At 31.5% G+C, this 13199-nt stretch overlaps 1 long non-coding RNA gene across 1 annotated transcript; it reads right to left on the reverse strand.

Annotated features, from left to right (window-relative positions):
- Positions 1 to 10207: 10207 nt before the first annotated feature.
- Positions 10208 to 12968, reverse strand: LOC107970492 (uncharacterized). Its single transcript, XR_001713085.2, has 2 exons — positions 12555 to 12968; positions 10208 to 10445 (listed from the first exon to the last, which is right to left on the reverse strand). It is a non-coding gene; the product is annotated as an uncharacterized LOC107970492 (long non-coding RNA).
- Positions 12969 to 13199: the final 231 nt, after the last annotated feature.

The following is a 13199-nucleotide window of genomic DNA, read 5'->3' on the forward strand; positions in this document are numbered from 1 at the left end:
GCTGGTCTCAAACTCCTGACCTCAGGTGATCCACCTGCTTCAGCCTCCCAAAGTGCTGGGATTACAGGCGTGAGCCACCGCGCCTGGCTAAACACAGTTTTTTAGCCAAGATTTGAGTAGCTCCTTTTTCAAATTTCTGATTCTTGCTGAGTACTTAAAAAATTGGTTATCAACTCTACCCTCAGTAAAATTAATAAATTTATTAAATTTGATTATATATAGTTTATTTGCTTGTGAAAAAAGAAGTCTAGAAAACTATTCAGTACCAGCTTCTAGACAGACTTCTCTTGCTAAATATTGATATATTCTTTGTCTGCACATATATGTGAGCACAAATTTGACTTGATGCACATCCACTCAGAAATGATATAACTTTCTTTTGCTTGTAAAAAGTTACTCAGAAACTGTTATATATGTTACCAAAAGCAAGAGTTCCCTGACCCCACTTGCAGGTCGTGCGACAGCGGTATGGCTCCTCTCTTAGGCCACCATGTGTGCTCAAAACCCTTATGGGATGGGGAGCACACAGATGGGCAGGCGCAGGAGCCCAGGGTCTGGGGTTTATATGGGTACAAGACAAGGGGGCGTGGCGGGCCAAAAGGCAACTCTGGGGCAAGAAAACAGGAATGTCTGTTTCCATTTAGGCATTTCAGGCCTGAGTTTCCAGGCTTGAGGGTGGGGCCTCTGCCAGGGAAGTGCCCTCTTCTAACCAGTATTTCCCTGTTTCCTGTCCATATCATTATTAAATAACATATTGACAAATTCACAGTCTCCATGATAAGATGCTAAATATTACAAAATTTAAGATTCCCTAAATACGATATTGATGACATATTCTGCTCTAAAATAATTTTCTCATACATCTATTTCTTGAATTTTATATTGAACACAAAATTCTCAATGTACCAAACAAATCAATAACATATTTATGTATGTTCAATAGACTTTTAAGTCCATGGTATATCAATTTGCTTTAGGAAAGTAAAAAAGTTCCAAGTTCAAATGATTTGAGGAAATTGTGAATTAAACCCCATTAAATAGATTAATACTGAATATCTTTATTCTCATATTATAATAATTTGTTTTGTGTCTTTTGGATAGGAGTCTACATCCTGCAGAGCTTTACAATGTTTTGACCAAGCTACCACTTTATTTTTCTACAGGATCACATATCAAGACCACTAAAAAAAAAATAATAATTCCTATTTTTTTAACATAATATTACCATCTGATGCTAATATGGATATTTACTGCATAGGTAGGAGATTTTCTCAGTGTTCGTATAAAGAGTTTTTATGCTCATACCAAGGACCAACATAAAATTAAATAATATATTTGTAATATATCTGGTTTTATGTCATTGTATAAATTAATAACTATCATTAAATGACCTAAAAATAAATATTAGATCCTCAGCAGAACACGAAGTCCTAATGATAAAATAAATTTGCTTATCATTGATTGAGAAAATTAATGCTTTAAACTATTTGTATTAATAAGAAAATAGAACCTTTTAATAACTAAGATTATTTTATTACATATACAAGTATCTGTGATTGGGTTTATATTTTTCTTTAGGTTGGTTGTCTAAAAAAATAGTTAATTACCTTTGTTTGCTCTTTAATGACTTGAAAATATTTGTCTCGGATCTGCTATAACTGGATCAATTCATCCATTATTCAAGAAGTATTTATTAAAAATCTACTATTTGCAAGCATGTCCTAAATGCTGAGCATAGAATGGGAAATAAAATCAAGTCATTATATCATGAAGTGGGGTTTTTTTGCATACTATAGTCAATAAGGAATAAACCAATAACTCTAATATTTCTAGTATTGACAAGTGCTTTGGAAAAAGATAAAGCAGAGAAGAGGGCAAGGAAGTACCAGGGTAGGGGGTAGGGTTACAATGTTAAGTAAGATTGCTGGGGAAGTTGTCAATTAGAAGGTAGAATTTGAGCAAAGTGCTGGAATAGATAAGAAAACAAGCATTTATGTGTCTTTGTAGTGGAAGAATATTTCAGACAGAAGATAAGAAAGGACAAAGTCACCCAGGAGGAAATTTGTCTAGTGTTCTCAATAAGCAGCAGGTATGAACTGAGTAAGGGGAGGAGTAGTTGGGGAAGAGGTCAGAAAAGTAATAAAAAGGAAAATAGATCATGTAGGGCCCTGTAGGGTATTGAAAAAAAAAACTTGGCTTTTACTGTAAGTGAGATGGGAAGCCATTGGAGGGTTTTGGGCAGAGAAATAACGTTATCTGACTTACATAAGAAAACAGTTTGAACATTGTTGGGACTAGGCAGTAGGGGAGAAAAGAGGACTAGAAAGACAAGTTGGAATCGATATCAGTAATCCAGATAAGCAGTAACAATGGTGGGAACCAGGGTGTTCATGGTAGAGACAATGTAAATGGTCAGTTTCTGAGCATGTTTGAAAATAGAGACAATAGTATTTTCTGACAACAGGCTGAGGGTATGGCAAAAATATTTTAGCTTAATCGCTTAAAAAGATCTAGTTTCCGTTTATAAAAAATAAACAGACACACCAAAAACAAAGACTGGAGAAGGTGGAAGGACCATGGGAGATGACTATGAGACTTCTGAATGGAAATATTGAATTGATAACTGGAACTCGACATAGAGTTCAGAAGAGAAGTCTGAAGTAGTGATACATGTACGGGGGTTGTCAGCATGGAGTAGGTCTTAAGGAAATGAGACTGAATAAAATTACCAAGCGAGTGAAGACAGAGAATTAAAGAGGAGAAAGGATTAATCCTTAAGGCCCTCCAATGGCAAGACAAGAGAATAAAGAAGTGCTCAAGAAGAAAACGAAAAAACCAGGAAGGTAGGAAAGAACTGTAAGAGTGATCTGGAAGCAAAGTCAAGAGTATGTTAAGATAGGCCAAGTCATAAGAGAATTGAGAACTGGTGATTGGTAGCTTTCATAAGAATAATCTTAAATGAAGTGGTAAAGACAACAGGCTGAACACAATGAATTCCAGAGAAAATGGAAGAAAGAAAATTAGAGAACCAATAAAGGGAACTAAATGTTGAAAGTTTTTGCTTTAAAAATAGAGCAGGGAAATGGAGTATTGTCAGAAAGACATATGGAGCCAAGAAGTTTGTATTTTAATTTTATTTTTTTAAATAGGGAGAATTACAGATAATTGATATGCTGTTGGAGGTAATTCAGTAGAGATTAATTAATAATGATGTACCAGAATGAGAAAAGAATTACTAAAGTCATGCCTTTTTTGGATGAAAAAGAACAGGGTGAAATGCATATGGGAAGGATTGATCTCAGAACATAATTCATGCATAATAACAGAAGGGAAGGAGCATGGAGCAGGTAGATTGGTTGAAGCTGGTGAAAATTCTTTCCTGATTGCTCTTTTCCTGCTCAGTGAAATAGGAAAGAAGGTTACTGGGAGTGATAACTCGGGAGACAGAGCTAGAAGTCTGGAGAGAAAAAGGAAAACAATAGCTTTCTGAAGAGCATGGGGTATTAATTGGATTTAGGAAAAAGCAGTTTGATTGTTTAGCACCACTAAAGGGCACACTGGAAGTTTAGTGATTATGAATTTAAAGTGTGCCCAGCACCATGGTTGGCTATTTTTCTCCAAGCATATTCAGCTGTATTGATACAGACATAGAATAAGCAGTGAGTTGTACTTAACTAGAGGTGGAGTTTTGCTAAATTAGTATGATGAGTAATAACAGGAGTAGAAAGTGAAAGGTCAGTGATCAATTTCCCACATGTATAACTTATTCACCTGGTACTGCTCATTCTAATATCATTATTATTTAAATAATATTAGTAGTGAAATTCAACACTATAAATGGGTATAAGGTAGAATAAACAAATTCACATTAAAACCCGTTCTAATTCCAGGTTTCAGAGGTAGCCACTATAAATAGTTTTGTGTCTATCCTTCTAGACATTTTCTATGAATACATAAATAGGTAGTTTTTTTAAGCAAAATATTGCTTCTCACTATTCATATGGTTCTGGTACTTACTTTTTTTCACTCAGCAATAAATCACAGGCAGACTTCCATGCTGGTACTTAAAGATCTATCTCATTCTACAGTGACATAATATGCTATTGTTTTTGTGAGGCGTAATTTATTTAAATAATCACTATTTGATTTAGGTTATTTCCAGTTTTTGCTATTATGGGTAATGCAAAAGTGAACATCCTTATTCACAGAAGTTTATTTGTCTTTGTATTATTTCTCTAATGCAGATTACTTGAGGAAGGATTGCTTAGTCAGAGTATGTACTATTTCATAGTTTTTAGTAAATGAGTAGCCGAAAAGCATAACCATTTATTCTCTTCCACATTCTCATCAACACTAGATATTTTTAAAAATGATAATTCATTTAAGTATATATTTATTATTCTAAAGAGTTTCAGCACCACTTTTTGTTTTACATTTTTAAAACTATGAAACATTTTAAATATATCAAAAAATTATATAAAATACATGTAGGTACTGATAAGTTTGAAATGATTTTAATAGTTGACCATTGCTGTCTCAGGTCTCTAGTTTTTTTTTTTTTTTTCTATTTATGTCCTTTGGAAAATAGAATTTCCATATACAGTTTAATTCTGACCCTATATTTTCTCCTTTCTTTTCCCCACTTCAGGTAAACATTATCCTGAAGAATTTTTTTCTGTTTAACGTATTATATTTCTTACAGTTATCTTTTCATCTTCATTCTCCATTAGTATGTAAGCAACATTATGGCAGTGACTCATGTTCACTTTGAATCCCCAGTCACTAGGATGAAAATGGCGTATTTTAGGTACTCAATAAATAAATGTCAAAAGAATAATGAATGATTTAATAGGGGTATGTATTCACACTCATGTTTTACTTTTACCACAAACATATGTAACAATATTTTGTATATTCTACAAAAAATTATAAATGTAATCATAATGTATATTTACTTTTGAAAATGTTTTTGACTTAACATTAGGTTTTTGAAACCTAGTCATGTTAATACTTTTTGATATAGTTCATTCATATGAAACTTTTGGTGCTATTACAATACTTATTCTCATTAGAATGGTTTATTCATTTCCATACTAAGGAGCAGTTAGGTAGTTCTATTTAGGTTGTTTCTTACTTTTTCACTTACAAATGAGATAGCCAAAAAACAATTGCCTGGCCATAGAGTAATTATACTAGTATTGCTCATTCTTCTTTAAAGTTTTTGTATTAATTTATATCCTTCCAGAATTTGAGTGCGTCTACATCTTCACCAACTCTTTTTACACAAATTGTGCCAAACTAGTGAGACTAAATTGCACATAATTATTATTGTTTTATTACACATTTGCTTAATTCACTATCTGATTGAGGATCTTTCAAATTTTATTGGTTATTTGGATACACTGGGTTTTTTTAGGGGCCTGTTTATATTTCTTTTTTCCCCACATCATCACATCATTGCCTCTTCCTTACTAACTGAAAATATATCACATATAGTAAATATATGTATATACGTGTGTGTATATGTTTGTGTGTATTGGATACTATTCCTCTACCTAGAAATAGTCTTTTTTGGTGATAGCACTTTTGATGCAAAATGATCATTTTTCAGAATTTTCTCTTTTCCTTTATAAAGCTATTTTTTTATTTTTTCTTACCCAAGAACATAAATGTTGTTTTATTTTCATCTAAAAAGTTTTATATGCTTGCAATAAACCTTTATTATTGATAAATGTACATCTCCCTTAATTTTTATAAACAAAATGAAGAGGTATCTGGAGATGATGGAGATCTGAAGGTATCTTCACCTGTCCTAGAATGCTCACTGATCAGTTCATCCTTTGTTATCTGACCTGTAATGTTCACAAGATTACATACAAAGCACCCACATATTTCTGTATTAGTTACTTATTGATGTGGTAACAGAATACCACAAATTTCAGGCTTTTAAAGAATGCACATTGATTGTCTTAAAGCTCCAAAAATAGAAGTTCTAAATCAGTTTTACCATCTACAGTCAAAGTAATGGCAGGCTGGTTTCTCTTGGAAGCTCTGGTACGAAAATCCATTTCCTTGCCTTTCTTTTAGCTTTTTGGGGCTGCCTGTTTACTTTGGCTTGTGGCCTCTTCCTCCATCACCAAAACACAACATTCCATTTGCTACTTTCATCATCATATCACCTTCTCTTTTATGGTAATAAAGCCCTCTGCTTCCCTCTTATAAGGATACTTCTGTTTACATTTAAGACCCACTTGATGATCTAGATAATCTCCCCATCTTGAAATGTGTGATTCAATCACTTCTGAGAAGTTCTGTCTTCCATAAAAGGTATAATTCATAGATTCCAGAAATTACAATGCAAATATCTTTAGAACCATTATTTAGCCTACCACAATTACTTGTATAAAATATTTTTCTTTAATCAAGAAGAAACGTTGACTACTATAAAATAGAAAGAGATGTCCTTCTCTAATGAGTTGATAGTACTCTTTGTCTCTTAAATATTTTAAATATAAAATCATGTATTCCTCAAATAATTTTGACTTAGTGGTGATTTGCTAATATTTTATTCATTTAAATTATATTCTTACAAAACTTTTACACTTGTGTTTTTATTTGAAACTTACCTACAATTTTTCTTAAAATGTCCTTATCTAGTTTTCATATCAAAGCAAGAATTAGTTGGGTATATTTCCTTTTGTTTTCTAATGTCTAAGTTTGAATAAGACAAATATCTTTTTCTAAAAGACTTTCAGATACTTCCTTGTAAAATGGCTGGATTTAGATATTTTTGAAATATTTATTGTAGAAGATGGGTAAGAAAGGATGAAGAATTATAACTAATGACTTGAGTTTCTTAATGGCACGGGGCTGCTGAGATTTCCCTATAGCTTTTTAAGTAAGTTGTGAATAATTATATTTTGTCCAAAAAATCATTGACTTATGCTATTTCCAACATGATTTGTACTTGCTTTTTACAAGCCCTATTTTATTTACATTTATAAACCATTTGGTTTTAGGCCAATATTATTTCTGGACCATTCCCATAATGGCTTTCTATGTATTCTTTATTTGCATTTTACAGGCATTGATGTGTAGAGATTTCATGGTTGAGTTCTGAATATTTTTAACGTACATTTTAAGTTAAGTTCCCATAGAATGATTTAGCATTATCACTATTATTGTTATTGATTTCTTAACTTTTCTGGAGTCAGATAATTAGGTCTGTTTGATTACTCTTTGCCATTTATGGAGACGTGGGTTTTGGTGGTCAATTTTTATTTCTTTTTAACTGGCATACTTGATTTAGCAAAGAATAAACTAAAAATCTCTAAAATTAACAAAAAATTTAAGGATACTATAATGATGTTAAAGTAAATTTTCTTCTATCTTACATGTTACTTTTTACCAGTGTTTTAATTCCATCTTCATTTCATAATTGAAATATTTTTTGTTATAATATTCCTGCTGTATTCAGTCGGTTTTGGATTCATTTTTAACTAAATGTTTGACAATTTATATAATTAATTTTTTTCTCCTGTCTCATTCTGCTATTCAGATAGAGGCCATCACAAGATTTGGTGCATCAGCAGATTTCCAACTGATATGGAATTATTTCAGTTTTCTAACAGCTAATACAATTTTTCTGGTATACCTGTTGAATAGCAGGCCTGGGTCCAGAAACAGTAACTATTATGCAGTCACCATTTGAAATTTCATTTCAACCTCAGTTTTTAGTGGGTTTCTCAAAGTATAGACATCTAGATTTATATATCTTTTCACTTAGTAAGTTGAAGATTTTTTTTGTCATCTTTTAATGTTGTGATTGAAGTTCAAGTTTGAATCTAAGTGTGATTTTTTTTTCAAATAAGTGGTTTTTTTCTCCAGTGGCTTCAATAGCATTTTGTATGTTTTATTATTATGTAGTTTCACTGTGGTGTGACAAAGAATACATGATGTAATAAGAAATGTGTGTGCTATTGTGTTATCTTCGCATTTGGCCTCTTTTTCATACTTTCCTTAAGAAATTAAGTGTTTTGTTAGATTATCTCATTTTAGTCCTAATGTCTTTATGTCTTTTCACTATTCTGTGATATTTTCTGTCTCTCTCTGTTGCATTCTAGCTAATTAGTGCAGTGACTCAGTTATCCAATTATCTTTGGACTATTTATAATTTACGTATTACAAACATAAATCTAATTTTGTTTTTTTTAATTTCACTGTCTATATATTTTTATTTGTAATTGTTCTATTTGTGTCTTTCTCAAATCTTCCTGGTAGTTTTTCTTCCTCTTAAGCATTCAAGTATGTTTTTTATGACTGTAATAATATTAAATATACTTATTTTATGTTCGATTTCAGATTACTATAATATTACATAGAGTATATTACCATATTACTGATGTTATTCATATTTAAAAGCACCAGGCTAGCAGGCTGGAGCACAGGCCAAGGAGGAAGAGTAGCAGTTCAAGTCCAAAGCAGTATCTAGGGAGAATTCCCTCTTCTTTGAGGCAGATTGGGCTTTTTCTTAAGGCCTTCAGCTAATTAGGTGAGACCTATCGACATTATGGAGGGCAACTGACTTTACTCAAAGTCTACTGTTTTACATATTAATTCCATTAATAAAATACCTTTACAGACACATTGTGAAGTTTGACCAAATATCTTGATTTCATGACTTAGCAAAGATGAATCATAAAATTAACCATCACACCTGCTGGAACAAAATTTTACATTGATTTCTTAACTTGAGGATTTCCAGACCTTGAAAGTTATTGTAAAGTTTCATGCCCTGTCTGTGGGTGTCACTGGCACAGCTACACGTCAAATTCTCAACAAAAAGATACAAGGTTCTTTGGTATTTCCCTCCCCCGTGGGTATTGTTATTGTTGTTTTTGCTTTTTCTCATCAAGCCATCTACGTACTTGTAAGCTCTTCAAGGGTTGGTCACATTTCTACTTCTCATCCTTTACAGATTTATGGCCCTTTCATCTACCTGTATAAAGTCAAAACTAATCCTTTAGCTTCCCTAGGGCAATAAATGCTTCCCTGGGTAATGAGAGTATCTGCTTACATTCTTACCATTCTACTTTTGTGTTTCCTTTCTCTTTCTTATTTCCTCCTCCTCCTCCTCCTCTTACTCTTCTTTATGAATTAAATTATGATTCTAAAATAATTTTATCTCCAATTTCCAGATGCTTTTAGTGGGCAAAAGTTTTGCCAAATGATTTATATTTAAAAGACAGAGAAGCATTTTTAAACATCATATTCATGTTTAAAATATACTTAAATATATTTTAATAGATTTCTTTCACTTCTTGTTGTCTTTATCTCACTGCTATTAATATTGTGCTCATTTTTTATAGTTTAAAATTTTGATCACTGATTTTAAGAGCATTTGACATATTAAGGACATTAGATGCTTTTTGCTCATTTTATTTTCTGTATATTTAATTTATTTTATTTTTTGTCCTTTAAAATTGTATATATTTTGTTAAAGGATTTTTTACAAGTTGTGTGGTCACATTTATCAAATATGTTTTTTTCTGTGTAGCTTTTGGGTTCTCATCATGGGTATAAAGGATTTCCTCAACTCTAAAATATACATATATAATAACCAAAGTAAAATAATTTTAGTTACTTTATGGTTTTGTATTTAGATTTAAATCTTTAAACACAAGGGATTTATTTTGGTTTAAGGCATTTGGTATCCATGTTTATTTTCTCACAAATAATTAGGTAGTCATCTTCAAACTCATTTTAAGTAATCTATCTTTTTCCCTCTCCAAACACTAATTTTACAGATGAAGGAGCTCAGCCAGAGTATGACTTACCTACTGTTATAGGTAATTAATAATTAAAATGGGATTTAAACTCAGCTCTGTATACAAAATTCAGGTCTCTAACAACTATTCTTTATTTTCTGTTAGTATAGTAAAAATTATATTATCACTTATAAGATTTCTGATATTACTATACAATATTTTCGGTAAAGGATTCAAGTTTGTTAAAAGATACAAGTACCAGTACTAGTATGGAATCCTTAAGTGTGTATTTGTGTGTGTTTGAAAATTAATTCTCTCAATGAAGGATATCATAAAAATTAATAAGAACAAGACCTTTATTAAGCAGCAGCAAAGTAATGGCCACAATAACAAGTGAGTGTAGATTGTAATAAAGCAAATGACATTAAAAAGATGTTGGATATATGTAGGGAAAATTTAATTGGTGTATGTTCATAACATGAAGTTTATATCCTCTTAAGAATGTGAGTTTACAGTAATGGTACGTAAAAATTCAACTTGTTGAATTATTTGTTGTATACTTGTTGTCTGTTGTAATATAATTAATATACATACTCAATTACAAAAATGCATCCTGATGTAAACATAGAGGAAGGTGTTGTCTTAAATGTTTCTTTCCATTAATTTGTTATAATATCCCTGAAAATGAATAAAGAAAATATTTATAAATATAAATATGAATAACAGAATTTGTGCTCAATAAATGATTATTGCATTAAGGCAAATGAAATCTGTGCATATGGATATGTTCATTATGCTGCCATGTCTTTTTAAAATAAATTGATTAGCACATTTTTGGGGGTAATGTGTAAGGAAATATAAGACATTGCTTCTGTTCTTAAATAATTTAATATTTGTCTAGGAACTTAACATATTAACACACAGAGATTAATAATGCACATATATGTTATGACTCAAATTTATAGGAAAGAAAGCTATGGGCATTGAAAGAAGAAAGGGTTGTGTGATCAAAAAATAATGGGTGAAAATGAGATCTGTATGATTATTTTGCCTTTTTAAATAACTTAATATTCCAGTTGATGCATGACTAAGTGAAATAAATATGATGTTTTAAAATTAAACGAAGTAAAGGAGACACATACATCTGAAATAGAAGAGCCAGGAGTTTATGGGCCTCCATTCAAGCACATATAGGTGCTAATAATAAAAGATTAAATTTAATCTCAGTAGAAAAAGATGAAAATCAAAATGAGGCAACGTTCAGACAGAATAGAAATGGTAAAGCCAGAAGCATCCTCAAGGCAGTTAAATAGCAAAGTGCCTGTTACCTAACAATGAAGATATAGGACCCAGTGCAATGCCCACTTTATGTAACAAGAAGCCTCAGTTTTTGTTTTTTGAGAAGAGGGTAAATTACCTTTTATACTTTAATCTTAAAAAGCATAAATTTATATGTATACTCTTAATGAATATAGTGTTTAAAAGATTGTAAATAATAAGTACAAATATTTTGTAGAGAGTTATCTTGACCAGTTTACTGTTATACTACAATATTCAAACCAAAAGGATTTAATACACTGAAATTTAAACACAAAGACCATTTTTAACATGTCAATAGGATGTATGAACATTTAATACATTTAGTGACATTCATTAACATACTTTATTTTAACAGAATTATGCTATACTATGATAAAATAGTAGCAAGTATCTATAGTTAAAATAAATAATTTCTTAAAATTGACAACATCAAATTGCATCCATTAAAAAATTAATGATTAATTCACGTTTTTATATTGGTCTTCGGGTTGAGGTTCATGTTTCTAATGCCTTTGAATCTTGATATTTACAGTTTTTTCAGTAGCACATTAAGAAAGACTTTTGCTTCTTCAAAATAAAGACTTGATTCTTATTTTGAATTTTGAATTTATGCTTTTTCTTATTCATAGGTATTTAATAGGACTGCCTGATAATATTAGTGCCAACTGCCAGGATTATCATGCAACAATATAAAAATATCACATTGTTTTCTAGTCTTGTAAATGTCATATCAGCAGTCAAACTGTCCATATATTTTACTGAAACACCTTGTTTCTTTCTACACCACTGCTTCCTAATAACAGGAGATGTGACTATCTGAGACTTTTCAGGGCCATTTAGCACAAAGTATGGCTATGAATTTCAAACTTATTTTTAGTCTGATTTGTAAAAATATAGTAAAAGTACTATATTTAAACATTAGGTATTGCATCTTCTACCATTTATTGATTTTTTCTACATTATTATCATGCTATATATATACATATATATATGTATATATACACACATTTATATTTTTACACTTATATTTTTTTCTCCTGTATCTCAGTTGTCTGAAGAGCACACGGATCACGAGGTCAGGAGATCGAGACCATCCTGGCCAACTTGGTGAAACCCTGTCTCTACTAAAAGTACAAAAATTAGCCGGGGTGGTGGTGGGCGCCTGTAATCCCAGCTACTCAGGAGGCTGAGGTAGGAGAATCGCTTGAACCCGGGAGGCAGAGGTTGGAGTGAGCTGAGATCGCACCAGCGTACTCCAGCCTGGCGACAGAATGAGACTCTGTCTCAAAAAAAAAAAAAAAAAAAAAAAAAAAAAAAAAAGAAAGAGGCGACTGATACAGAGTACATGATGTTGTAATATTAATTACAATATTATGTTCTCAGTGAAGTTTTCTCTGGCCAATGACATCCTCCCTGACCATCTTCTGTAATAATATAACCACACTGTTAATCCCTTCCCTTACTAACCTGTATCATCAGACGACATTATACATTTTCCTTCGTAACTCCTATTTCCTCTGAGTAGATAGTAAGCTCCATGAAAGCAAACATATTTTCATCTTGTTTTTTAATGTTTATCTCTAATTCCAATGTATGGCAACTTGTAGCCACTAATGATTGCTTTTTCAGTGAATAAATGGAAAAGAAGATGGAGCTAGAAAACTTATGAAAGAGCAGGTACTGCTAAGAAGACGCAATTTTAAAATTTTACCTACTGTAAAATTTACCGATTTTGTGTAGTTTTATAAATTCTGATAAGTACATAGTGTTATGTAATCACAACCATAATAAAAATACAGAACTGCACCATCAACCCAAGACTTTTTCTTGTGTGGTTTCTTTGTAGTTGATCAGTCTCCCTACTCCTAACTCCTAGCAACCATAGAACTGTGCATTCTTATAGTTCTACCTTTTTCTAGAATGGGGTAAAAATGGACTTACATGGTTTGTAGTCAAGTTAGTCTAGCATAATTTTACTTATAATGTATTTGTGGTTTATACATGTTGTATGTAATAATAATTTATTCTTTTTATTGTTGACTAGTGTTTTATCACACGAATATGCCATAAAGTGTTTATTTTTTCACCAGTTGAAGAAAGACTGAGTTGTAC

The sequence above is a fragment of the Pan troglodytes genome, chromosome 2 (genome assembly GCF_028858775.2).
Source record: "Pan troglodytes isolate AG18354 chromosome 2, NHGRI_mPanTro3-v2.0_pri, whole genome shotgun sequence".
Lineage (NCBI taxonomy): Eukaryota > Metazoa > Chordata > Mammalia > Primates > Hominidae > Pan > Pan troglodytes.